The sequence below is a fragment of the Antechinus flavipes genome, chromosome 1 (genome assembly GCF_016432865.1).
Source record: "Antechinus flavipes isolate AdamAnt ecotype Samford, QLD, Australia chromosome 1, AdamAnt_v2, whole genome shotgun sequence".
Taxonomy (NCBI): domain Eukaryota; kingdom Metazoa; phylum Chordata; class Mammalia; order Dasyuromorphia; family Dasyuridae; genus Antechinus; species Antechinus flavipes.
Window position 1 is genome coordinate 446,624,536 of NC_067398.1, and position 24,231 is coordinate 446,648,766.

The following is a 24,231-nucleotide window of genomic DNA, read 5'->3' on the forward strand; positions in this document are numbered from 1 at the left end:
GACAGAGGTTTACAATCGGATGGTATAATCTGTATGATGCTCCAGAAAAAAAAAAAGAAGGAATTCCTTTTTTTCTCTAGTAAATTTGTTTATTTTTAATATACATTATTTTATGAATCATGTTGGGAGAAAAAAACAGAACAAAGGGGAAAGAAAAAATTAGAAAAAAGTAAACCTATCATGTATTGAGTTACATTGTCTCCTTAGTTCTTTTTTTGGATACTGATGGCATTTTCTGTCCAAAGTCTATTATGATTGCTTTGGCTCACTGAACCATTGAGAAGAACCAAGTCTTTTATATTGGTCATACACATTCTTGCTGTTATTGTATACTATGTATTCCTAGTTTCTGATTGTTTTGCTTAGCATCAGTTCATGTAAATCTTTTCAGGCCTTTCTAATTTATTCTTATGACAAACACTATCCTGGTTCTAAATTTAACAATATTTTATTTATTCTGTTTTTGAAAGGCAGCTACACTGATAAAAGAAGTTTCCTTACTTCTGAGTTCCACAAATCAATGAAATCACATTTAGCTGTTCTCTCTATATTCAAAGCACTGTGTTAAGAAACTGAAGATGCAAAGGAATAGATAACTTAATGAACTTATATTTGGAGAAAGGGGTTAGGGAAAAAGGAGGGATAAATCAATGAATTTGCAATTGTTGTTCAGTTGTTTCAATTGTCTCAACTTTGTGTTTCCATTTGGTGTTTTCTTTTCAAAATTAATGGACTACCTTTGATCCAGCAGTCTTGCTACCGGGCTTATACCTCAAAGAGATACTAAAGAAGGGAAAGGGACCTGTATATGCCAAAATGTTTCTGGCAGCCCTGTAGTGGCTAGAAGCTGGAAAATGAATGGATGCCCATCAATTAGAGAATGGTTGAGTAAATTGTGGTATATGAACGTTATGGAATATTATTGCTCTGTAAGAAATGACCAGCAGGATGAATACAGAGAGGACTGGCAAGATTTACATGAACTGATGCTAAGTGAATTGAGCAGAACCAGGAGATCATTATATACCTCAACAACGATATTGTTTGAGGATGTATTCTGATGGAAGTGGATCTCTTCAATAAAGAGAGCTAATTCAGTTTCAATTGATCAAGGATGGACAGAAGCAGCTACACCCAAAGAAAGAATACTGGGAAATGAATATAAACTGCTTGCATTTTTGTTTTTCTTCCCGGGTTATTTATACCTTCTGAATCCAATTCTCCCTGTGCAACAAGAGAATTGTTCGGTTCTACAAACATATATTGCATCTAGGATATACTGTAACCTATTTAGCATGTAAAGGACTGCTTGCCATCTGGGGGAGGGGGTGGAGGGAGGGAGGGAAAAAATCGGAAAAGAAGTGAGTGCAAGGGATAATGCTGTAAAAAATTACCCTGGCGTGGGTTCTGTCAATAAAAAGTTATCAAAATTAATGGAGTAGTTGGCTGGTACCCTCTTCAGATCATTTTACAGAGACAAAGAGGGTTAAATTACATATCCAAGGACATACAGTTTCTAAATATATAAGGCCAAATTGGAAGTCTGGAAGATGAGTCTTCTGACTTCAGGACAAATACTCTCTTCATTCTGCTACCCAGCTGTCCCAAATTATGAACAAAGACAAGCAAAATGTTAATAATAATATTTAGCATTTATATAGTACTTTGAAATTTGCAAAGACTCTATGAGAAAAATATTTTCTTTGATCTTCATGAATAATAACCCTATGGAGTAAGTGCCATTATGATTACCAATTTGTAGAAAAGGAAAATTGAAGTTAATAATTAGGTGATTTGCCCAAAGTCCTATAACTAATAAGAATCTAAGATATCAATGAACACAGATGTTTCAGACATCAAGTTCAGATTTCTAAGTAGGACTCCATTTAGCACAAAGTATTTACAAAATAACACAGAGAAATTTCAAGTGTTAGTAAAAGTCTTGTATAGGAGGCAATGCCTGAATTTTCTTAGAAACACAGTAGAGATTCTAAGAGGTAAAGGTGAAAAGGAAGCACATTCCAGACCTGGAAAAAAAATACATGGGAGGCAGAATAATAGTCATAGAATGACTACTAGACCAATTTTATTGGGATGAAATACAAATGGATGTAAAATAAAATAAGAATTTATCAATGAAGGAACATTTATAAAATGTTTACCACTTTTAAGTGTTATGCTGAGTGCTTACGATTCAAATACAAAAGGACTGAGTCCCTGACTATCTTGTAATGGATGAGACAACACTTAAAGAGAAATGGTGGCTTGGTAAAGTGAAGTCACAGGGATGATGAGTGAATAATAGTGAATCCAAATGACATGTCTTTTCCAGAAGCAATTCTTGAATTTATTTTGTTATTTTTCCCAGAACAGTAGATAAAAAGAACAAAAGTGGGGCATATAATATACCATGGCAGGGAGATGGTGGTGGGTGGTTAGAAAACCTAGAAGAGTAGGGAGAAGGAAACTGAGTAAGGGTTTAAATGCCAGTTTAAGGATTTAAAATTTTTTAGCTCAGATGCAATCACTAAAGGTTCAAGCCTGGCACTCTATCCACTGTGACATCTAGGAGCCACCAAAGATTTTTTAATTAGGTTATGAAATTCTCAGATGTGTTTTAGGAATACCACTTTGTCAGTTGGGTGGAAAAATAGGGTAGAATTGGTGATTAACAGTCCTTTACAACAATCTAGGTGAAAAGCAATGAAGATCTAATGTAAAGTATGTGCAGAAAGATAATGGAGAATTTTACTTTTCCACTGATCATCACTTAGAAGTTGTTCATTTTCTGGTTTCCATTAATTATATCATAACTTTCAGTTTCTTTTCCAACATTTCAAGTTACTTATTTTTTACTTCGAGTATTTTTTTTTTGCCACTAAAATTGGATAATGAATTTTGACTCAAGTAATTGTGTTCAAGTTGATCAAGTCTAATGTTTAGAATCTATGTGATCTGGGTGAAGGATAGAGAAGGGGCAGAATCACTCTGGTCCATGATTTCATTATCTAGAAAATGAGGGAATTCCTCTAAGTAATCTCTATTGACATTTCTAGCTCTTAAAATGCCAATATAAAAACTTTTCACTTTTTTGTTTTGAACTCTTTTGCAGGCATTCTCTAAAATTCCAGGTTCACCTATCTCCCCTTCTTTCTTTGCCTTCATTTCTCAAAAACCTTATTTCCTTTTGTCTTCAATGATTTCTAATTAAAACCTCCAGCTCTGAAAACTCACTTGTGTTTTATTAGATATTCCCACTTACCTACAGTTCAAAGAATTAGTAAATATCTGAATCCAGATCCAAGTGTATTGTTTTCCTTTGAAATGACTGATTTTTTTTCCTTTTCCTGTAGCTTTTTAGCTTTTTTTTTTCATTTCTCTGTTCTTTCTTTCCTACTCTCTGATTTATGTTTCATGTTCATGTTTAGGGTTTGATGTCCAGGGTTTGATATATTTATCTTAAAAACCCAAAGTCATGAGTTCAATTCTCTCTGGGATAAAATTCAGTAGAATGTAAGTTCTTTGAAGACAGGGATTATAATGTTTTATGTTTCTATTTCCACTATAGCATTCAAATGATCTTTAATCTCATTAATACAGATAATCTCTCCAATGAAACATATCACAAGTCATCCATAGTTTTCATGCTCCCATAAGTTCCCCACAGGGAGATTTGTTTTTTGGCTTTATGACTTGTAATTCATCTTATCTTTAACAAGTGACTTTAGAGTCAAAGAGAAAGCTCTGAAAAATGAGTTGAACTACCTGGTATTTAAAAGCTCTTCCAGGATTCTTGGATGCTATTAATAGGGTAGAGTTGTAATCAACATAAGTTGGCACCTATTTGACCTTGATATGAGAAAGAATGAAAAAACAGTTTCAGGAATTAAAATATGGGAGATTCAGGGAATGTTAATTAAATTACTTTAATTCTCTGTTCTTGTAAAATGAGAGAATTGGACTATGCATATAAGGTCATAAATGGATCTGGAGCTAGAAGGAACCCTAAAGTCAGTCTAGTCCAATTCAACTAGGGCCAGGTAGAATAAGTGACATGTTCAATGTTACATAGTTAGCAAGTATCAGAAACAGGATTTGAACCTGACCTCTCTTCTAGATCGAATAGTCTTTCTATTACACCACACTGATATGCACATATGTATTTCATAGAATCATAGTATAATAAATATGTAGTTGAAAGGAACCTTAAAGGTTATCTAATCCAACCCACTTATTTCTACAAATGATGAACTTAAAACAAAATAACTAGTATGATTTATCCAAGATCTCACAAGTTTCAAAAAGCACAATTTGAACCTAGGTCTTCCATTTCCAAACCCAACATTATTTCCATTATATTAAAGGCATATAAATTTCCTCACATTTACAATTATACTTCTCCAAATACTTATATAAATGTAAAAATTTGCATTATGTATTACATATTATTTTCATAGAGTACCATGTTAAAAAAAAGGAATTTAGGGAGCTGAATTATTACTTTTTAAACTTATTGACATCTTGGTCTCCAATGCAAAATTCTAGCAAGAAATAACCAAGACATTACTATATATAGCTCATGAGTCAGAAAAGGAATGAAATCATCTCCTACTCTAACAGAGCAGAATATAATACCTTAGTTCGAGGTTTAATTAAGTGAAGTATAGAGATAGGGTAGAGAAGAAGGTGAAAAAAAAAAGAAATTTAGATATTCCACCTTAAGAGCTTCATTTTTCCACTGGATAGAATTGAATGAAATGTGATAAATGTGTATTTGATGGAAAAAATGCTTATTCAAAGAATTTAGGCTGACCATCAGGATTGTTTTAGAATCTCCTGAAAGTTTTTATCTTTTTCAATGGATAGATCAGACACATAACTACAGAAAAGAAAGAAATAAATCATGGTGATCAATTTCACAGTCATAATTAAGATCTGTGACATGTCAGACTAAGGCTTTCTTATTTGGACTGAAAATACTATCTAATGAGTGAATTTTGAGTTTTTTGAGTAATAAATATATCATAAAAATAACTGCACCTGCCAGAGCAGATTCATGCCAGATAAAAGATTATTGTAAAGCTGACCTTTTAACCAACTTATCAGAAAAAGTGAGACATTGTTCTCTTTTTTCCTCTCCTAGAGGCGATATGAGCAGGAGATTTTAGAATTATAAAACCACTGAATTATGGGTTTGAGGAGACATGAGAAATTATATAATCAAACTCCCCTGTCTAAAAATATTAGCCCTCCTATAACATCCTTGACAAATGTTTAATGAGCCTCTGCTTGAATATTTTCAGAGGCAGGTTTATCCCATTCCATTACTGGATAGGTCTAATTTATATGAAACACTCTTTGTTTATATTGAGTCAAAATTTGCCTCTTTGTAACTCTCATTTTGATTCCTATTTCTTCCATGTGGAATAAAACAATTACACTCCCTTTCTTATGTGAAATCTTAAAATATTTCAAGACACCTGTTATGTAAATCATTTCCCCATCCAGTCTTTTCCCCACTTCTATCTTTTCCTTTCATCATTCCTCATTTAATCCTTCCCAGTTCTTTCAAAATTCCTGTCATATTTTCTGAGTAACCCCGATTTTGTTCATGTTCTCTTTAAGTAGAGAAATAAAAGTGGACATAGTATTCTAGATGTGGTCCAACTAGCACAAAACACATTGAGACTTCCCTTCACCTGAACATCATACTTCTATTAATCTAGATCTGTTTTATTAGTTTTATTTCTTGCTTTTCTGGCAATAAAGGGGGATGCACACGGTCCTACCTGTCAAAAGCATAGCTTCTTGAGTAGGATTTGAATCAGATTACATTATTGAGAAATTTTAAAATAAAAAAAATACATCAGAATCCAGATAATGTTAATAAGTGCTTTTATTTGTTAATATACCATATTGCTTTTACAGAGAAAATATAATGTAATCTTGGGAACTATGTAGTAAAAAACGCAAGTTCTTTATCCAAGGATTCATGAACTAATGAAGTTTTTTTAAAAACCTCATAAAACTAACAACAATAAAATGAATGTTGATCCTTACATTCTTTCAAACTAAAGCAAATCAGAACTTTTTTTTCAATTCCCCATATCTTTGGGTAATTTTTTTTTTGGTAAAATGTGATATCCTTTAGTGACTTAAGACCAGAAACACCTCATCTAAACACTATAAGATCAACCATTGGTATGGTATTTTCATCCCATCAGGCCAATCTCAGAAAGTACTAGCAACCTCCTGAGACTTCCAGATCCCTTCTCAAGCCAACAAAAATTATTTTGATAAGTCTCAGATAAGTATTCAAAGCTTCAGTTGCCAAGCTAAGCCAAACTATCTTTAGCTTTCTGAACATTGTTAATCTTAACCTTCTGTTATTGGGAATCAGTATTTCCCAATTCAAATAGGAGGGTTTTTCTATTAATCACAGTCACTTACAATAGTGGAGTCATAGTAAATTGGCTGCCCTATGATGAAAAAATATATTAGTCATAAAATAAATGCATATAAATAAAATATTTTTAAAGTATGTTTTTCAAAAAGACAACTTTTGAAGGGGCTAAGAAAATTTTGCAGTTGAACATATATTTAATAAGCATGCTCATGATAAAATTTGATTGAAATTAATATTTTTATTAAAATAAAAATTTAGTATTTGATGAAATCAGATTTTTTTTCCTTTATAGACCATCTTGTCTCACTAAAATATAAAAATGTTCCCTTATCACTTTCAATCAATTAAAAGCAAGCAAGCTTGACTGGGTCTTTAGGAATAACCAATTCAGTTTGTATAATAGGCATGAAATAATTGATCACATAATCTGACCACAAAGGTTATTATCTTAAATTGATTTATTGTAGAGGCATGGCATTGTTTGTAGCTTTCTCAATTGAGAAAATCAATCCTATCCTTTTGAAATAAATTCAGTGGTAATACAAATGAATATAAGGAACTAATTATTAAATAATATGCTCTGGAAGCATTTGATGATAGATTTTTAAAAGACATTTTAAAGAAGATACATTGAACTCTTTGCCCTTCAGAAATTTTTTTATTATAACTTTTTATTGACAGTTCAAAAGCATGGGTAATTTTTTACAACATTATCTCTTGTACTCACTTCTGTTCCAACTTTTCCCTTCCCTCCCTTCACCCCCTCCTCTAGATGGCAGGCAGTCTTATATATGTTAAATATGTTATAGTATATCCTAGATGCAATATATGTGTGCAGAACCAAACAGTTCTCTTGTTGCACAGGAAGAATTGGATTCAGAAGGTAAAAATAACCTAGGAAGAGAAACAAAAATCCAAGTAGTCCATATTCATTTCCCAGTGTTCCTTCTCTGGGTGTAGCTGATTCTGTCTATCATTGATCAATTGGAACTGAATTAGATCTGTTCTTTGTTGAAGATAGCCACTTCCATCAGAATACATCCTCATACAGTATTGTTGTTGAAGTGCATAATGATTTCCTGGTTCTGTTCATTTTACTTAGTATCAGTTCATGTAAGTCTTCCCAAGCCTCTCTGTATTCATCCTGCTGATCATTTCTTACAGAACAACAATATTCCATAACATTCATATACCACAATTTACCCAACCATTCTCCAATTGATGGGCAAACATTCATTTTCCAGTTTCTAGCCACTACGAAAAGGGCTGCCACAAACATTTTGGCACATACAGGTCCCTTTCCCTTCTTTAGAATGTTTTTGGAATATAAGCCCAGTAGTAATACTGCTGGATCAAAGGGTATGCAGAGTTTGATAACTTTGGGGGCATAATTTCAGATTGCTCTCCAGAATGGTTGGATTCGTTCACAACTCCAATGAAGCATCAGTGTTCTAGTTTTCCCCCATTCCCTCCAACATTCATCATTGTTTTTTCCTGTGCCTTCAGAAAATTGTAACACTTTATTTATGTAACTAAATTTACCTTTCCCCAAATTATTTCATTTCTATCCTCCCTATGCTCTATGGAATAATTTATATATTTATATCCCCATTTTAGAGATGACAAAACTGAGTCTCAGATTAAAAGATTTGGTCAAAATTGCACAATAAGTGAACATGTAAGGATTTGGTTAAGGTCTTCACACTAAATTCTTGACATTTTTTATATACAAAGAAGGAGAAAGCGTTCTGAATGCTGTAAGAAAAAGAAAGTAGTTGCTTGAATTTTTATTAGAAATAAATTTATAGGAGTTCAAGGAAGTGGAGCCAAGATGGTGGACAACAGACATGACTTTTTGTGACTTCCTCTGACCTTCTCTCAAACCAACAGCAAATTAAGCCTCTAAGCTGGTTTTGGAGTCAAAGAATCCACAATATTTGGAGTACAACATATTCCCAGAAAAAGATACCTTGGAAAGAACAGGTCTGTTTCAAATGAACAGGGGGACAGTCTGCCAAGCCCACACTGCAGCACTGGGAGCCCAGGGCAAAGAGCTGGGGTGAAAGTCAAAGTATTGCAGCCTCCAATACCTGGGAATACTTGTGAGCTTCTTTGACTACTCTGTCCTGGTTGCAAGAAGGTGTTAGTAGATTTGTTATAAAAGGCAAATTGTTAACCACTGAACCCCCCAGAAGAAGCCAGACTTAGCCACCATTAGCCTGCACTGGAAATCAATCAGCAGAACTGCTCCAGGGAAAATTAAAGCAGCTATCGCTCCTTTGCATTTAACAGAATTTACGCCTTAAAAAATGAACAAAAAAAAACAAAAAGAACTATCACCATAGACAGATTTTAGGAAGAGAGAGAAGAACAGATCTCAAATGCTGAGGTTTCTAAAGGCAAAACAACTCCAGATAAAGCCACAAAAGGAGATATGAGCTGGTCCCCATTTCACAAGGCTTACTTGGAAGTTGCATAAAGGATCTTAAAAGAGAGTTAGAAGAAAACTGGGGAAATGAAATGAGATCATTGCAAGAAGAAATGGAAAAAACATATAATGCCCTACAAAAGAGATATGAAAAAGACACAAATTCACTGAAAAACAAAATTTGTGAAATGGAAAAAAATGCAATGAACAAAAATACTCAATTGGCCAATTACAAAAGGAGCTAAAAAAAAGTAACTAAATTTTTTTAAAAAAATTAGACTTTAACAAATGGAAATGAATGACTGAATAAGACTTCAAAAATAAGTCAAACAAAAACAAAAAAAAATGAAAAAACAGAAGAAAATGTGAAATATTTCCTAGGAAAAACAACTGACCTGGAAAATAGTTCTAGGAGGGACAATCCAAGGATTATTGGACTTCCTGAAAGCCATGATGAAAAAAAATAATTTAGACATTATCTTACAGGAAATCATAAAAGAAAACTGTCCTGATATTTTGGAATCAGAAGGTAAAATAGCCATCATAAGAATTCAATTATCACCTCCTGAAAGAGAGCTCAAAATTAAATCCCCAAGTAATATCACACCAAGGAAAAGATATTGCAAGCATCCAGAAAGAAACAATTTAAATACTGAAGAGCCACAATTAGGATTACCCAGCACCTAGTAGCTTCAATCTTAAAGGATTAAAGGGCCTGGAATCTGATATGGGAGGAAAAGGTAGAAAAGAAAGGGGAAGACTAATAGAAGGGAAAACAGAAGTATTAGGGGAAAGATGTAAAAAATAAAAGGAGGGACTTTAAAAGGGAAGGACTGTTTGAGGAAGGTGATCATCAAAAGAAAAATACTGGGGAGGAGGGAAAGGGGAAAGGAAACAGAAAAACATAACTTAGGGTAAATAAGATGGCAGGAAATAGAAAATTAGTTATTTTATCTATAAATGTAAATGGGATGAATTCTTCCATAAAACAGAAATGGATAGCAGACTGGATTAAAAGGCAGAATCCTACAATGTGTTATTTAGAAGAAACACATTTAAAGCACAGTGATACATATAGAGTGGAGGTAAAGGGCTGGAGCAGAATCTATTATGCTTCAGGTAAAGTAAAAAAAAAAAAAAAGCAGGGGTAGCAATCCTGATCTCAGTTCAAGTAAAAGCAAAAATAGATCTAATTAAAAGAGACAAGGAAGGAAACTATATTTTACTAAAGGGTACCATAGATAATGAAGCAACATCAATGCTAAACATATATGCACAAATAATATAGCATCCAAATTCCTAAAGGAGAAGTTTAGAGAGATATAAGAAGAAATACACAGCAAAACTATACTAGTGGGAGATCTTAACCTTGCTCTCTCAGAATTAGATAAATCAAACAACAAAATAAATAAAAAAGAAGTTAAAGAGGTTGGTAAGGGGCTGGTCAATTCTCCAAGAGCCTCCACAGCTGTGGATCATAACATCTCAAGGAGTTGCAAGGCAGCCTTTGCTGATACAAGTGTTGTAAACTGAGAATGAGATAAATTAGAGGTAGAGAAAAGAAGAGAAAGATCAGACAATGCAATGGCCTCCCAGTCAGAGAGCTCAGAGAATAGCAATTGCCTCTCATTCTCCTTGTATCATCCTCTCACAAGAGGAGATCCATTCTCGATTGGATCTCCAGCAGCCACTGTCAGGTGGCTCCCATGTATTGCAACAGCTCTCCCATGTATTCCAACAAGAGGTAAATAGAATACTAGAAAAACTAGTATGATATGATAGATCTTTGGAGAAAATTGAATGGAGACAGAAAGGAGTTTACTTTTTTCTCAGCAGTTCACAGAACTTATACAAAAATTGACCATATGTTAGGGCATAAAAACCTCAAAATCCAATGTAGAAAGGCAGAAATAGTAAATGCATTTTTTTTCATATCTCTATGCAGTAAAAATCATATGCAGTATAAGGCCAGGAGAAAATAGACAAAAAGTTAATTGGAAATTAAATAATCTAATTCTAAAGAATAAATGGAAGAAACAGCAAATCATAGACACAATCAATAATTTCATCCAAGAGAATGACAATAATGAAATAACATACCAAAATTTGTTGGATACATCCAAAGCAGTTATAAAATAAAAATGTTATATCTCTAGATGTTTACTTGCATAAAATAGAGAAAGGGAAGATCAATGAATTGGCCTTACAACTAAGAAAGCTAGAAAAAGAACAAATTAAAAATCCTCAATTAAATACCAAATGTGAAATTCTGAAAATAAAATGGGAGATCAATAATATTGACAATAAGAAAACTTTTTGAATATAAATAAAACTAAGATTTGGTTGTATAAAAAACAACAATAAAATAGATAAACTTTTAGCTAATTTGATTAGAAAAAGGAAAACAGGAAATCAAATTGTTAATCTCAAAAATTATAAGGGAGAACTTTCCACCAATGAAGAGGAAATTAGAACAATAATTAGAAGTTATTTTGCTCAACTATATGCCAATAAAATTGATAATCTAAATGAAATGGAGGAATATCTATAAAGATATAGATTGCCCAGATTAACAGAAGAGGAAATAAATTACTTAAATAGTCCCATTTTAGAAAAAGAAATAGAACAAGCTATTAATCACCAACTAAAAAAAAAATACAGGGCCAGATGGATTTACATGTGAATTCTACCAAACATTCAAAGAGTAATCAATTCCAATACCATATAAACCATTTGAAAAAATAGGGAAATAAGGAGTCCTATCAAATTCCTCTTATGACACAGATATGGTGCTGACAGCTAAACCAAGTAGGGTGAAAACAGAGAAAGAAAATTATAAACCAATTTCCCAAATAAATATTAATACAAAAATCTTAAATACAATTTTGGCAACAAGATTACAGAAAGTCATCCCCAGGATAATACATTATGACCAAGTAGGATTTATACTAGGAATGCAGGGCTCATTCAATATTAGGAAAACTATTGGCATAATTAACTATATCAATAACTATACTAACAAAAATCATATGGTTATCTCAATAGATGCAGAAAAATCATTTGCTAAAACCCATTATCCATTTCTATTAAAAACACTAGAGAGTATAGGAATAAAAGTACTTTCTTAATAATGATCAATAACACCTATTTAAAACCATCAGCAAGCATCATATGTAATGGGGACAAACTAGAACCATTCCCAGTAAGATCAGGACGGAAACAAGGCTGCCCACTATCATCATTACTATTCAATATTGTATTAGAAATGTTAGCTTTGGCAATAAGAGAAGAAAAAGAGATTAAAGGAATTAGAGTAGGTCATAAGGAAGCCAAATTATCACTCTTTGCAGATGATATGATAGTATACTTAGAGAACCCTAGAGAATCAACTAAAAAACTGCTAGAAACAATTCACAACTTTAGCAAAGTTGCAGGATACAAAATAAATCCACCAAAATCATCAGCATTTTAATATATTTTCCAACCAAGTCTAGCAGCAAAAGATACAAAGAGAAATTCTATTTAAAGTAACAGTTGATAGTATAAAATATTTGGGAATCTATCTGCCAAGAGAAAGTCAGAAACTATATGAATACAACTACACAACACTTTCCACACAAATAAATTCAAATCTAATCAGTTGGAAAAATATCAAGTGCTCATGGGTAGGTCTAGTGACTATAATAAAAATGACAATACTACATAAATTAATCTACTTATTTAGTGCCATACCAATCAAACTCCTAAGAAATTATTTTACATATCTAGAAAAAGTAGTAACAAAGTTCATCTGGAAGAACAAAAGGTCAGAATTTCAAGGAATTAATGAAAGAAAAATGCTAATGAAAGTGGCCTAGCTGTGCTAGACCTAAAATTATATTATAAAGCGGCAGTCATCAAAACCATTTGGTACTGGCTAAGAAATAGAGTAGTTGATCAGTGGAATAGGTTAGGATCACAAAACAAAATAGTCAATAACTTTAACAATCTCGTATTTGACAAATCCAAAGACCCCAGCTTTCGGGATAAGAACTCACTATTTGACAAAAACTGCTGAGAAAATTGGAAACTAGTATGAAAAAAAATTAGGGCTTGACACACACCTAACACCACATACCAAGCTAAGATCTAAATGGGTTCATGATTTAGACATAAAGAACAATATCATAAGTAAATTAGAAGAACCTAGATAGGATAGTTTACCTCTTAGATCTGTGGAGAAGAAAGTAATTTGTGTCTGATAGATAACTTTGATTATATTAAGTTTAAAAGTTTTTGAACAAACAAAACCAATGTAGATAAAATCAGAAGGGAAGCAATACTTTGGGAAATCATTTTTACACTTCAGGGTTCTAATAAAGGCTTCATTTCTAAAATATAAAGATGATTGACTCAAATTTATAAGAATCCAAGCCATTCTCCAGTTGATAAATGGTCAAAGGATATGAACAGACAATTTTCAGATGAATTAAAACTATTTCTAATCATATGAGAAGGTGCTCTAAATCACTATTAATCAGAGAAATGCAAATTGAGACAACTCTGAGATACCACTAGGAAAAGACAAGGACGATTGTTAGAGGGGGTGTTGGAAAACTGGGAAACTAATACTGAAACACTAATACATTGTTGGTGGAGTTGTGAATGGATCCAGCCATTCTGGAAAGCAATTTGGAACTATGTTCAAAAAATTATCAAACTCTGTGTACCCTTTGATCTAGCAATGTTTCTATTGGGCCTATATCCCAAAAAGCTCTTAAAGAAGGGAAAGAAACCTGTATGTGCAAAAATGGTTGTGGCAGCCCTTTTCATAGTGGCAAGAAACTGGAAACTGAGTGGATACCCCATCAGTTGGAGAATGGCTCAATAAGTTATGGTATATGAGTGTTATCAAATATTATTGTTCTATAAGAAATGATTAGGAGGATTTTAGAGAGGCCTGGAGAGACTTACATGAACTGATGCTAAGTGAAATGAGCAGAACCAGGAGATCATTGTACACAGCAAGATCAATATTATTTGACAATCAATTCTGATGAATGTGACTCTTTCCAACAATGAGATGATTGATGCCAGTTCCAATGATCTTGTGATGAAGAGACCATCTAAACTCAGAAAAAGGGCTGTGAGAATTGAATGTGGATCACAACATAACATTCTTACTCTTTTTCTAAGTTGTTCACTTGCATTTTGTTTTCTCACTCATTTATTTTATTTTTTTATTTGATTTCTCTTGTGCAGCAAGATAATTGTATAAATATGTTTTTATATATTGGATTTAATATGTATTTTAACATGTTTAACATATTGAATCGCTTGCCATATAGGGAAGGGGAGAAAATCTGAAACACAAGGTTATGCAAGGGTCAATGTTATCAAATTATCTGTACATGTGTTTTAAAAATAAAAAAGCTTTTTTTTTTAAAAATAAATTTATAATTGATTATAAAGAAAATTTCTTTTGTTACTTGATTGGAATTAGAAACCAGAAAATTAATTTTTTTATTTATTAATTTTTTCAGAATATTAAATTTTAAATCAATTCAGTTGAACTAATAATTAATCAAACACCTAAATTGTGAATAGATTTGTGTTAGGTGTTAGAAATCTATACTAAGTTCAAAAAAAATACAATCTTTCCTTTAGATAAGTTTATAATTCTATTTAATTAAATCCAGTCCTTATTTGTAGGTACCTACTATGTGCTGAGTTTTGTACTGAGTCCTAGGAATAGAAAACAAATAAATTAAAAACAAAATTTCTTTTCCTCAACACACTTAAACCAACTGGGGAAAACAATTTACACATATATAAGTATATACAAAAATAACAAAATACATAATACAATGTAATTAAAGTAAGGAGTAGGAAAGAGCACTAATCCCTACATCAACCAGGAAACATCTTTTGTAGTATGAGACCTGTATACTGAAAACCATAAAATATAGAAAAACATAATAAGCATTTTAGAGACTTTTAAATGAAAAAAAGTTGAAAGTGCTTTAAGAAATCTGAGAAGGCTATTAAGCAGAAAAGTTTGGAGTTTACTTAGTAGTCATCAAAATCTATTTAATTTCTTTGGGTAAAGGATTGTCACAATCATAAAGAAATATTAAAGAACTTATAGATTGGAAGGGAAGAAAATAAAAGCCAAAAAAAAAAAACCTTATGGAAGACTACTATAATAGTCTAAATAAATGATATAAATCAGGTAGCAATAGAAATAAAGAAGAGGGAAGCAACATAAAATATATTTTAGTAGTAGACATCATAGATTTTGAGAACTGATTGGATGAATATTTCCCTACTTGTGTAGTTTTGCCATTTTTTCCTATAACTCACTTAACTTCTCTAAGAATTTGGATGCTATACCACTTGGTCCACCCATGTTTAGTACTGATATTATTTCACTTTCTATGGTGCTTTTTAGTAAAATGTAGTTGCCTTCTTTCTTACTTTGAATTAGATCTATTTTTGCTTTTGCTTTTTTCTGAAATCAGGATTGCTACCTCTTCTTTTTTTTTTTCCTTCAGCTAAATCATAATAAATTCTGCTGAAGTCTTTTACCTTTATTCTGTGCATTTCTCTGTTTCACTTGTGTTTCTTCTATACAATATTATAGGATGCTGGTTTTTAATACACTGTATTATACACTTCTATTTTATGAGAGAGTTCATCCCACTCCCATTCCCAGTTATGATTACTATTCATTTCCCTTCATCCTATTTTCCTTACTTCTACTTTTTTCTCTCATTGTTTTTCTTCTGATCATTGCCTCCTTCAATCTTCCTTGACTTCTAGTCACCCTCTATCCCTTTTCCCCCTTTCTCCTCATATTTTCTATAGTATGACAAATTTCCATACCCAAATGTGTATGTTATTCCCTCCTTGAGCCAAATCTGAAAATAGTAAGATTCAAACAGTGCTCACCACCCCTCTTTTCCTGTACTATAATTGATTTTTGTGCTTTTTCCCATGATACTTGCCCCATCATACTTTTTTTCCTTTCTTCTTCTTCCAGTATATTTTCTCCCACTTCTCATTTTTTCAATATTATCAAATCAAATTCAACTGATACCCATACCTTCTGTATATATATATATATATATAATATATATATACACACACATATATATATGTATATATATCTTTTAAATACCCAATAGAGATAGATTTCTCAAGAGTTATAAGCATCATCTTTCCATGCAGAGATGTAACTTTATTGAATAACTTTTTTTCCTTTACTATCTACCTTTTTATGCTTTGGTTAAGCCTTGCATTTTCTGGTTAGCTCTTTTTTTTTTCCATCAAGAAAGTTTGAAAGTCCCCTAGTTCATTGAATGTTCAGCTTTTTCTCCAAAAGATTATGCATAATTTTTATGGATAGTTGATTCTTGGTTGTAATCCAAACTCCTTTGCCTTCCAGAATATGATATTCTAAGCCCTCCAGTCTTTTAAGGTAGAAGCTACTAAGTCCTGTATAATCCTCATTATGGCTCCTTGATATTTGAATTGTTTCTTTTTGGCTGCTCTTAATATTTTCTTCTTGACCTAATAATTCTGTAATTTGGCTATAACAGTCCTTGGAGTTTTCATTAAAGGATCTTTTTCAGAAGGTTATAGTGTATTTTTCATGACTATTTCACCTTCTGGTTCTAGCAGGGCAGTTTTTCTTGATATTGACTCTCTCTTGTGTACCACTCCTTTTTTTCCCCAATTTTTCTTCTACCTTTCTTATTTGATTTTTAAAATTCTTTTTGAGCTCTTCTAAAAAAGGTTTTAGGGACTTGAAATCAATTTATCTTGCTGTCTTCTTCTGAGTTTTTGTTTTGATATTTCCTGTTACCATAATAGCTTCCTATAGTAAGGGCATTTTTTGTTTGTTTTTGCTCATTTTTTAAAGACAAGCTCTGCTCCTGGGGCATAGAGGGCACTGTCCCAAGTTTCTTGCACTACAAGCCAAAGCCTGTTCACTGGCTTTCTGTCATGTGGCCTGAGGAACTGGCAGCTTGCCCACTGTGCTGGAATCCCCTGGCCTAATCATACCTATTATGCCCTGGGTTACAGGGCCCAAAATTTACCTGGCACACTGGCTTCAGGCCTCACACTGTGCCACTAGTTTTCTGAGCCAAGAGTGAGGGACATATATTGCTGATCTGTGCTAAAGTTAAGAGCCTTCTATTAGCTTGCCCATATATTGCCTCTCCTGACCTCCATTTCCCTTTTACCCAAATAAAATCCTTCTAAGTTGCCTTGGGCTAGAAACTTGTTTCATTCTGTCTTTTTGTGAATTCTGCTGCTCCAGAATTTTTAAAGCCTTGACTTAATGTTATTTCTGAGAAAAATTGGGTAGAGCTTAGACAACTTCCTGACTTCTCTTTTCCATCTTGGTTCCACCTCTAAACCACACTCCAGTGAATATTCTTGTAAAAATTTCAAGTAAAATATGAGCAAGGAGATTGTAGCAATATATCACAAATATCTTATACTAAAATTAAATGAGAGTTATACCAAGATTGCATAATTGGTTTAAAATTAGGAGTCAACATAATTGACGATATCAACAACCAAAAGTAACAAAGAAGAAAAAAGCATAATATCAACACATGCAGAAAAAGATCCTAATAAAACACAATACTTTTTTCTATTTAAATTAAAAGGAATCATAAGAATAAATTATCTTTCTAAAAATGATTGTCATAACTATCTAAAATGAAGAGCAAGCATTTTTTGCAAATGCAATAAATTTGTATTCTCCCCACTAAGATCAAGAGTGAAATAAGAATGTCCATTATCATCACTATTGTTCAATATAATAACTAGAAATTTAGCTATAGAAATAAGACAATAAAAAGTGAAATGCTGGAGAAACTGAGGCAAGATAGAGATTAGAGAGTTTTTAATATTTTATCAATTGGAGAGTATAATTGACTGGACAGGACTCTCTTCTCAAAGTATCCAGTGATGAATGGGAGAATAACAAGTTTTTATATACTTTTTTTAGACAAAGAAGGGCAAAGAAGCAGGAAACTTCTTTACAGACTCATTTGGTTCTGTCAGGATGGGGGGAGGCTATGAATTCTTACTAAAAGCCAGAGTCAGGATGTTTGAATAAACAAAAGTAAAGATGTCAATGAGGTATCTGGGATAGTCTTATCTTTTGGAATATTTTAGAGGGGGTAGTGCCATAAATTCTTGAGGGCAGAAGGAGTTAGGAGCCAAGAAGTCTGATCTTCCCCTCATCTTGAGTATTACATTGACCATTTATAACCTCAGAGCAAATGGTCCTCAGTCTCAATGGACCAGAGAGGGATTTTACAACTAAGAGGATTGAGGCAGAATAGTTAAGGAAACTGAGGTAGAACAATTCAAAGAGACTGTGGCATAACAAAAGAATTGAAGGTATAAGAATCTCTTCCTCTGATTCCTTATTCCCTCCCCAAAAGCTGTTACATCACATAGAAGTTTATTTTTCAATACAGATATCCTCCTCCAAGTGATGATTTATGATTTCAAATCTTAGAATACTACTATAGCTAAAGAATGAAAGGTAGAGGTACCTCAAACATCAATACAGAAATATTGTATACATGAATAAGATATAGTATTTTTCTATTTTCCATTAATTAACAATGTCCAAGAAATGTCATTTAATAGATGTGTGGAAATATATCATTGGAAAATGAGTGGAGGCGCAGTTTGGGAATGTAGTAAAAGTGAAGGTTAACTGATGATCACCAGTTTAATATCTGAACTGGTAGATAGATATAGATATAGATATATAGTGTGTCAGTGTGTGTATGTGTGTGTGTGTGTGTATGTGTGTGTGTGTGTGTGTGTGTGTGTGTGTCAGACAGAGAAACAGAGACTGAGAGAGAGAAAGAAGAACAAGACAGTATGAAGGTTTCAAAAAAGATAGCCGAGGCAATTGGTGGTCCATTAAAAGAAAGAAGGAAGGTAAAAACAAGAGAAAGTTTTGGGTATAATAGATTGGCTTAAGATGTTTCAGTCTGAAACTGCTGATGAAATACCCAGTTAAAGAGGATCTATGTGTAGTTGGAACTATGAGTCTAGAGCTTATAAGAAAAGTCAGTATAGAGATTCTAGATTGGGAAGTCGTCTCTTAAGATTTCTTTCTACCACAATCCATCTTTCTTTCCCACTCAGATGCTAAAGTATATTCCTAAAATATTGCTTTGATGTTACCTTCCCATTCAATAAATTTTTGTTACTCCATTTTAACTCCAAGGTCAAATATAAAAACTTCTATTAGGTTTTCAGGCCCTTTAAAACCTATTTCCTACTTTTTCAGTTTTCTTATGGTTCTTTTCATGCTCTACCATACAGCAACACTGGTCTCTTTTCTGTTCCTTACATACAACATTCTATCTCTGGAATAGCTCTCTGGAAGATCTTGGTACCAGCCTGAGTCCTTGGTCTTAGAAGAGGAGTGAAGATACAGGATTCACATGGATGATCAAACATGGACTCTGTTTATTCCAAATTCTCTCAGTCTTATATAACCTAATACCTTTACATAACCGTAACATACTGTGCACATACTAAATATATACTGCGCATGTGGACCACAAAAACAATTTGCTATTATATGTAATTTGCCACCTGGTTTCAATATGCTTTAACCACAGCACAGGTTGTTACCACCTCCTGACTTCTCAGGAAAGCCTAGAGCCCTCAAGGAGATGGGTAGCCAAACTAGATATTGTCAGCAGATTCCCTCTAGGGTGAAGGATCTTATACCTTACCCAGAGTTCCCCCATTATCTGTGGCCCTCTAGACTGATTTACGCTTTTTTGCTCACTGCCCCTCAGGCCTGGAATGTTTTTTCACTTCCCCTCTTCACCTGGGCTTCCCTGATTTCCTTCAAGATTCCACTAAGGTACTACTTTCAGCAAGAGGCCTTTTTCAGTCTCCATTTCCCTTCTGAATCTTGTACTCTCTATGAGTTTATCTCCCAGTTATACTGTACACTTCTATATACACAGTCATTTGTATGTTGTTTCTCCTGTTAACAGATAAGCTCTCTGTTGATAAGGATAGTGTTATTTTTTTCTCTTTTTAAAAATATTGCCAGTACTTAATACCATATCTTTTTTATATTAATTGTGTAATAAATGCTTTTTGGCTGACTGGTTGATTAACTGTCTATTATTAATTGACTAGATATAGATATATAGATATAAAGAGAAATAACTTTATATGTGTGTGTGTGTATATATATATATAACTATTATAACTGACTATATAGCCACAATTGAAATAATGAAATTATATGACAACAAAGGAAAAGAATGTTTGGAAAGAAAAAAGTGCCAAGCAAAGAATAATGGGAAATATTAATACTGAAAGGAAAAGAATGTGGAGCTAGCAAAAGAAATGATGGAATGTAGGAGGAAACTCAGGGAGTACAACACTTCTTAAAGTAAGAGAAGAAAGGATATCCAATGGAATATAGTGGTTAAAAGTGTCTGAAATTAAAAAAAAATTATCATTATATTTAGAGATTAGGATATCATTGAGAGAATCCTTGCAATTTATTTGTGGGTTTAGAAATTCATACAACCCAGATTAGATTTGTAGACAAACCCCAGAGGAACATTTACTGTGGAAAATGAGAATGGCCAATGGGAATGATATCTGAGGGGATGGCTGACCAACCTTGTCAGTCTTGGCATGGTTATAGTATGGTGGTAAAAATCTTATTGAAAAGGAAAAAGTAGAAAATAGATGATGAGGAAGTATAAGAATTGGATATAGATTTTTTTAGTGGAATAATAGCTTTTTTATTTTCAAAATACCTGCAAAAATGGTTTTCAACATTCACCCTTGCAAAGCCTTGTAATCCATTTTTTTCCCTAATCCATTTTTTCCCTTCCTCCACCCCTATCCCTAGATAGCAAGTAATGCAATATATGTTAAACATATGCAATTCTATACATATTTTCTATCAATTATTTTTTAAAAGAAGCTTGACAGTTCAGGGAAAAAGAAATGTGGGACTATACTTGGGTGGGTAATAGGGAAAGGTCATTGCATTTTATTTGTTTTTTATTTATTTCTTTGGTTTTTAAAATAAGGATTAAAGTACATCATAGGCAAATGGGATGGGTTAGATGATTCAGTGGATAGAACACTGGTCTTGAAGTCAAAAAGGCCTAAATTCAAATCTGACTCCAGACATTTACTAACTGTGTGAGCCTGGGCAAGACAAAATCTCTATTTGCCTTACTCCACTGGAGAAGGAAATGGCAAACCACTCCAATACCTTTGCCAAGAAAACCCCATGGGCAGTATTGGCATTCCAGAGTCCACAGAGGCATGAAGAGTTGAACATGATTGAACAAAAGGCAAATGGTAGGAAACCAGAATCTAGGAAGAGAGTCTACAAATTGAAGGGATGTTTATTGGGAATTTGTAAGCTATGGTTTTGAGTAGGCAAAAAAAATTAAAAAAAAAATAAAACAAAACAAAACAATTTTAGCAGTTTTATAAGGAAAATTCCAGGTGTTACATTTCAATGTCAATTGTACTCAATTTAAATATACTCTGGTGCACAGGAATACATATATACATATATATGTGGATAATATGTATGACTAAGAACACACGTAGAGGGAACCTATCTGGAGATGTACATGTTTAAAACACATTTAACCTGAACAATTCAACTCTCCAGCATTGAAGACCTGTCTGGTGGTCCTATTTTTACATTGCTTTGTGACACAACCATACCAAGGTCTCCTGTCATTGGATTGTGCCATTGCGATGCTCTTATCCTAAGGAATACCTTACCCCGTTAGTTTAATAGAGAAAATATTCATTAAGAGAGGAATCACAATAAAGCAGAAGTGTCAAATATAAAGTTCACAGGTACAACACTGAAGAATGGGAGAACCAGATTAAAATATAGTTCAGTAATATTTAACAAAATAAATTAAAATACAACAAAACATAGATGATCTTACATTTTAAAACTAGGCCAATATGTGGCCCAGAGGGATCCTTACCTGTATATGTATGGCCCTTGTTTCTATTTATTTGATACCTCAGCTCTAGGGCACAGAGACCCTTTAGCACTACTACAACCTTGGCCTCATTTTCACCAACTCCTAACACTATTTTGTGATTCTTTTGGTCACCATTATCACTTTTTCCTTTGTGCTATTCACCATCACTGTACTATCCAAGCGTTTTTGCTCTACATGAAATACTTTCTACTCTGAATTTAAAAATGGAAAGGATGATAAAATATTGTTGAATTAATACATAAATAGGTCAGTTAGGTTGGAATATAGTACCAGTATGGGGAAACTACCTTTCAATTAATTTGAAAAGCACTTCTCTTACAAACAACAAAATTGCAACTCGGGGCAACCATAAGTGAAAAACAAATAAGACTTTGGACAGAACAGAGGTCTTTCTGGGACAACTGGAGAAATCCTGAAGAAAAACTAGAGGAGAAAACTTTAAGTGGTATTAAGTATGAACACTTCCAGGCTACCTTCACAGAAATATAAGTGGGGAACTCTAGTGGTTCCTAGGTTGGGAGGTAGCTTTAGTTCCAATCAAAGGAATGTTCACCTCCAAGACAATGTGGGGAGTCAGGGGCTCTCATCTGGGAAAATTAAGGGAAACAGCTTATTAGGAACCCTAGGCCCAGTTGTGCGGCTAAGAAACAGCCTTAGGTAAGAAGGAATCAGGAAGGCAGGTGAGTGCAGTAGCAGGAGGGCAGCAATGTTGCTGGCTGTGGGTACTTACAGTAGACTGGAGTTCCAGGCCAAAGGAGAGAACTGAAGTGAAGTTAGAGGCACCATTCCCCACATGCCAGGACTAGAAGTGATTACACTAATAAGTCCTTATTAGAAAGATATTTTACATTTTATGTTTTGTTTGCTTTGTTTGACTGATTCTAGATGTTTTATTGAATCACTGACTTCCATTTGTTCAATTCTAATTTTTAATGAATTATTTTCTTCAGTTAGTTTTATTGCCTCCTTTTGCATTTGGCCAATTAAATTTTTAAATGAATTGTTTTGTTCATTGGATTTTTTTTTCCATTTCAGTAATTCTATTTTAAGGAGTTTTTCTCTTTTTCTATTTCACAAATTTAATTTTTTAAGGAGTTATTTTCTTCAGATAATTCCTGTGTTTCTTTTTCTATGTTTCCTGTTCCTGCAAAGTTCTCATTTCCTTTCCTCATTTTTCTTCTAACTCTCCTTTAAGATTCTTTTGGAATTCTTCCTTGAAAGGCTTTTGAGTTGGAGACCAGTTCACATATTTCTTTGAGAATTCATCTTGAAGCATTTTGCTTTTAGTGTCCCCAGGTTTTGAGGCCTTCTCTTCCCTGTTTCCATAACAACTATGTAATACAATATGATAATATAATCAGAAAACTTTTTTGTTTTTTTCCACTTATTTTCAAAGATAGAGGTCTGCTTTTATGGCAAAAATGGAGATTTTTCTCAAGCTTCCTTGACAAGGCACAACAGAGGTTTTATGCTGCCCTGGTGCTGGTGATAAAGCAGCCTCATCCCTAACCTGGATGGGCATAGACAAATCCTGCTTGTTATGCTGGGTTCAGGGGCTCACTATTTGACTTCTGTTTTTGCATTGGAGGTCTCACAGCTAATCTGCTGATCCACTGGCTTCTGGTCCAGGACAGAGTAGCCAACACTGCTGTATTTTGGCTTCTTCCACTAAATTCCTGGTTCAGGACTCTCTGCCATGAGCTTCCCTTTATTGCACCTGTACTTAGACACATTGCTCTTTGCCCAATTTTTCTGAAGTCCTTTTAAGATATCTTCTGCTAGAAATTGATTACACTACAAATATCTGTGGGTTCTTGTCACTCCAAAATCTGTTCAAATCATTGATCTGGGGTTGATTCTGAGGGAAGCCAGGAAGAGTTCCAGCTAAGTCCTATCTACTCTCTGCATGTTGACTCTGCCTCCTTCCCACCACCTTTTGGAATTCTTCAAGAAAAATCTGAATGGCCTTTTCTGAGTTATGTTGGAGATATGCTTTTGCCTGTATGGATTAAAGATCTTCTCCAAGTAGGAATTCTGATTCTGAGTAATTAATACAGGATATAATGTAAAACTGAGTGTGAAATGATCAGTTTTATTATCTATGGGTCTCTGATCTGATTTGGGTTAATAACAGATCCAGTGGAGTGGATTCCTAAAGGGAAAGAATAGACAATGTAAACACTATCTCAGAGTGTACAGATACATCTAGTCCATGTTTGATTCACATTCATGAATAGAGAAATTGCAGTCATTTTTTTTTTATTACTAATACTGTTGGGCAACAAAAAGAATATAGAATCTATTTAGGATTGAATCTGAGAAAGAGGATTCTGAAAGACTATAGAACT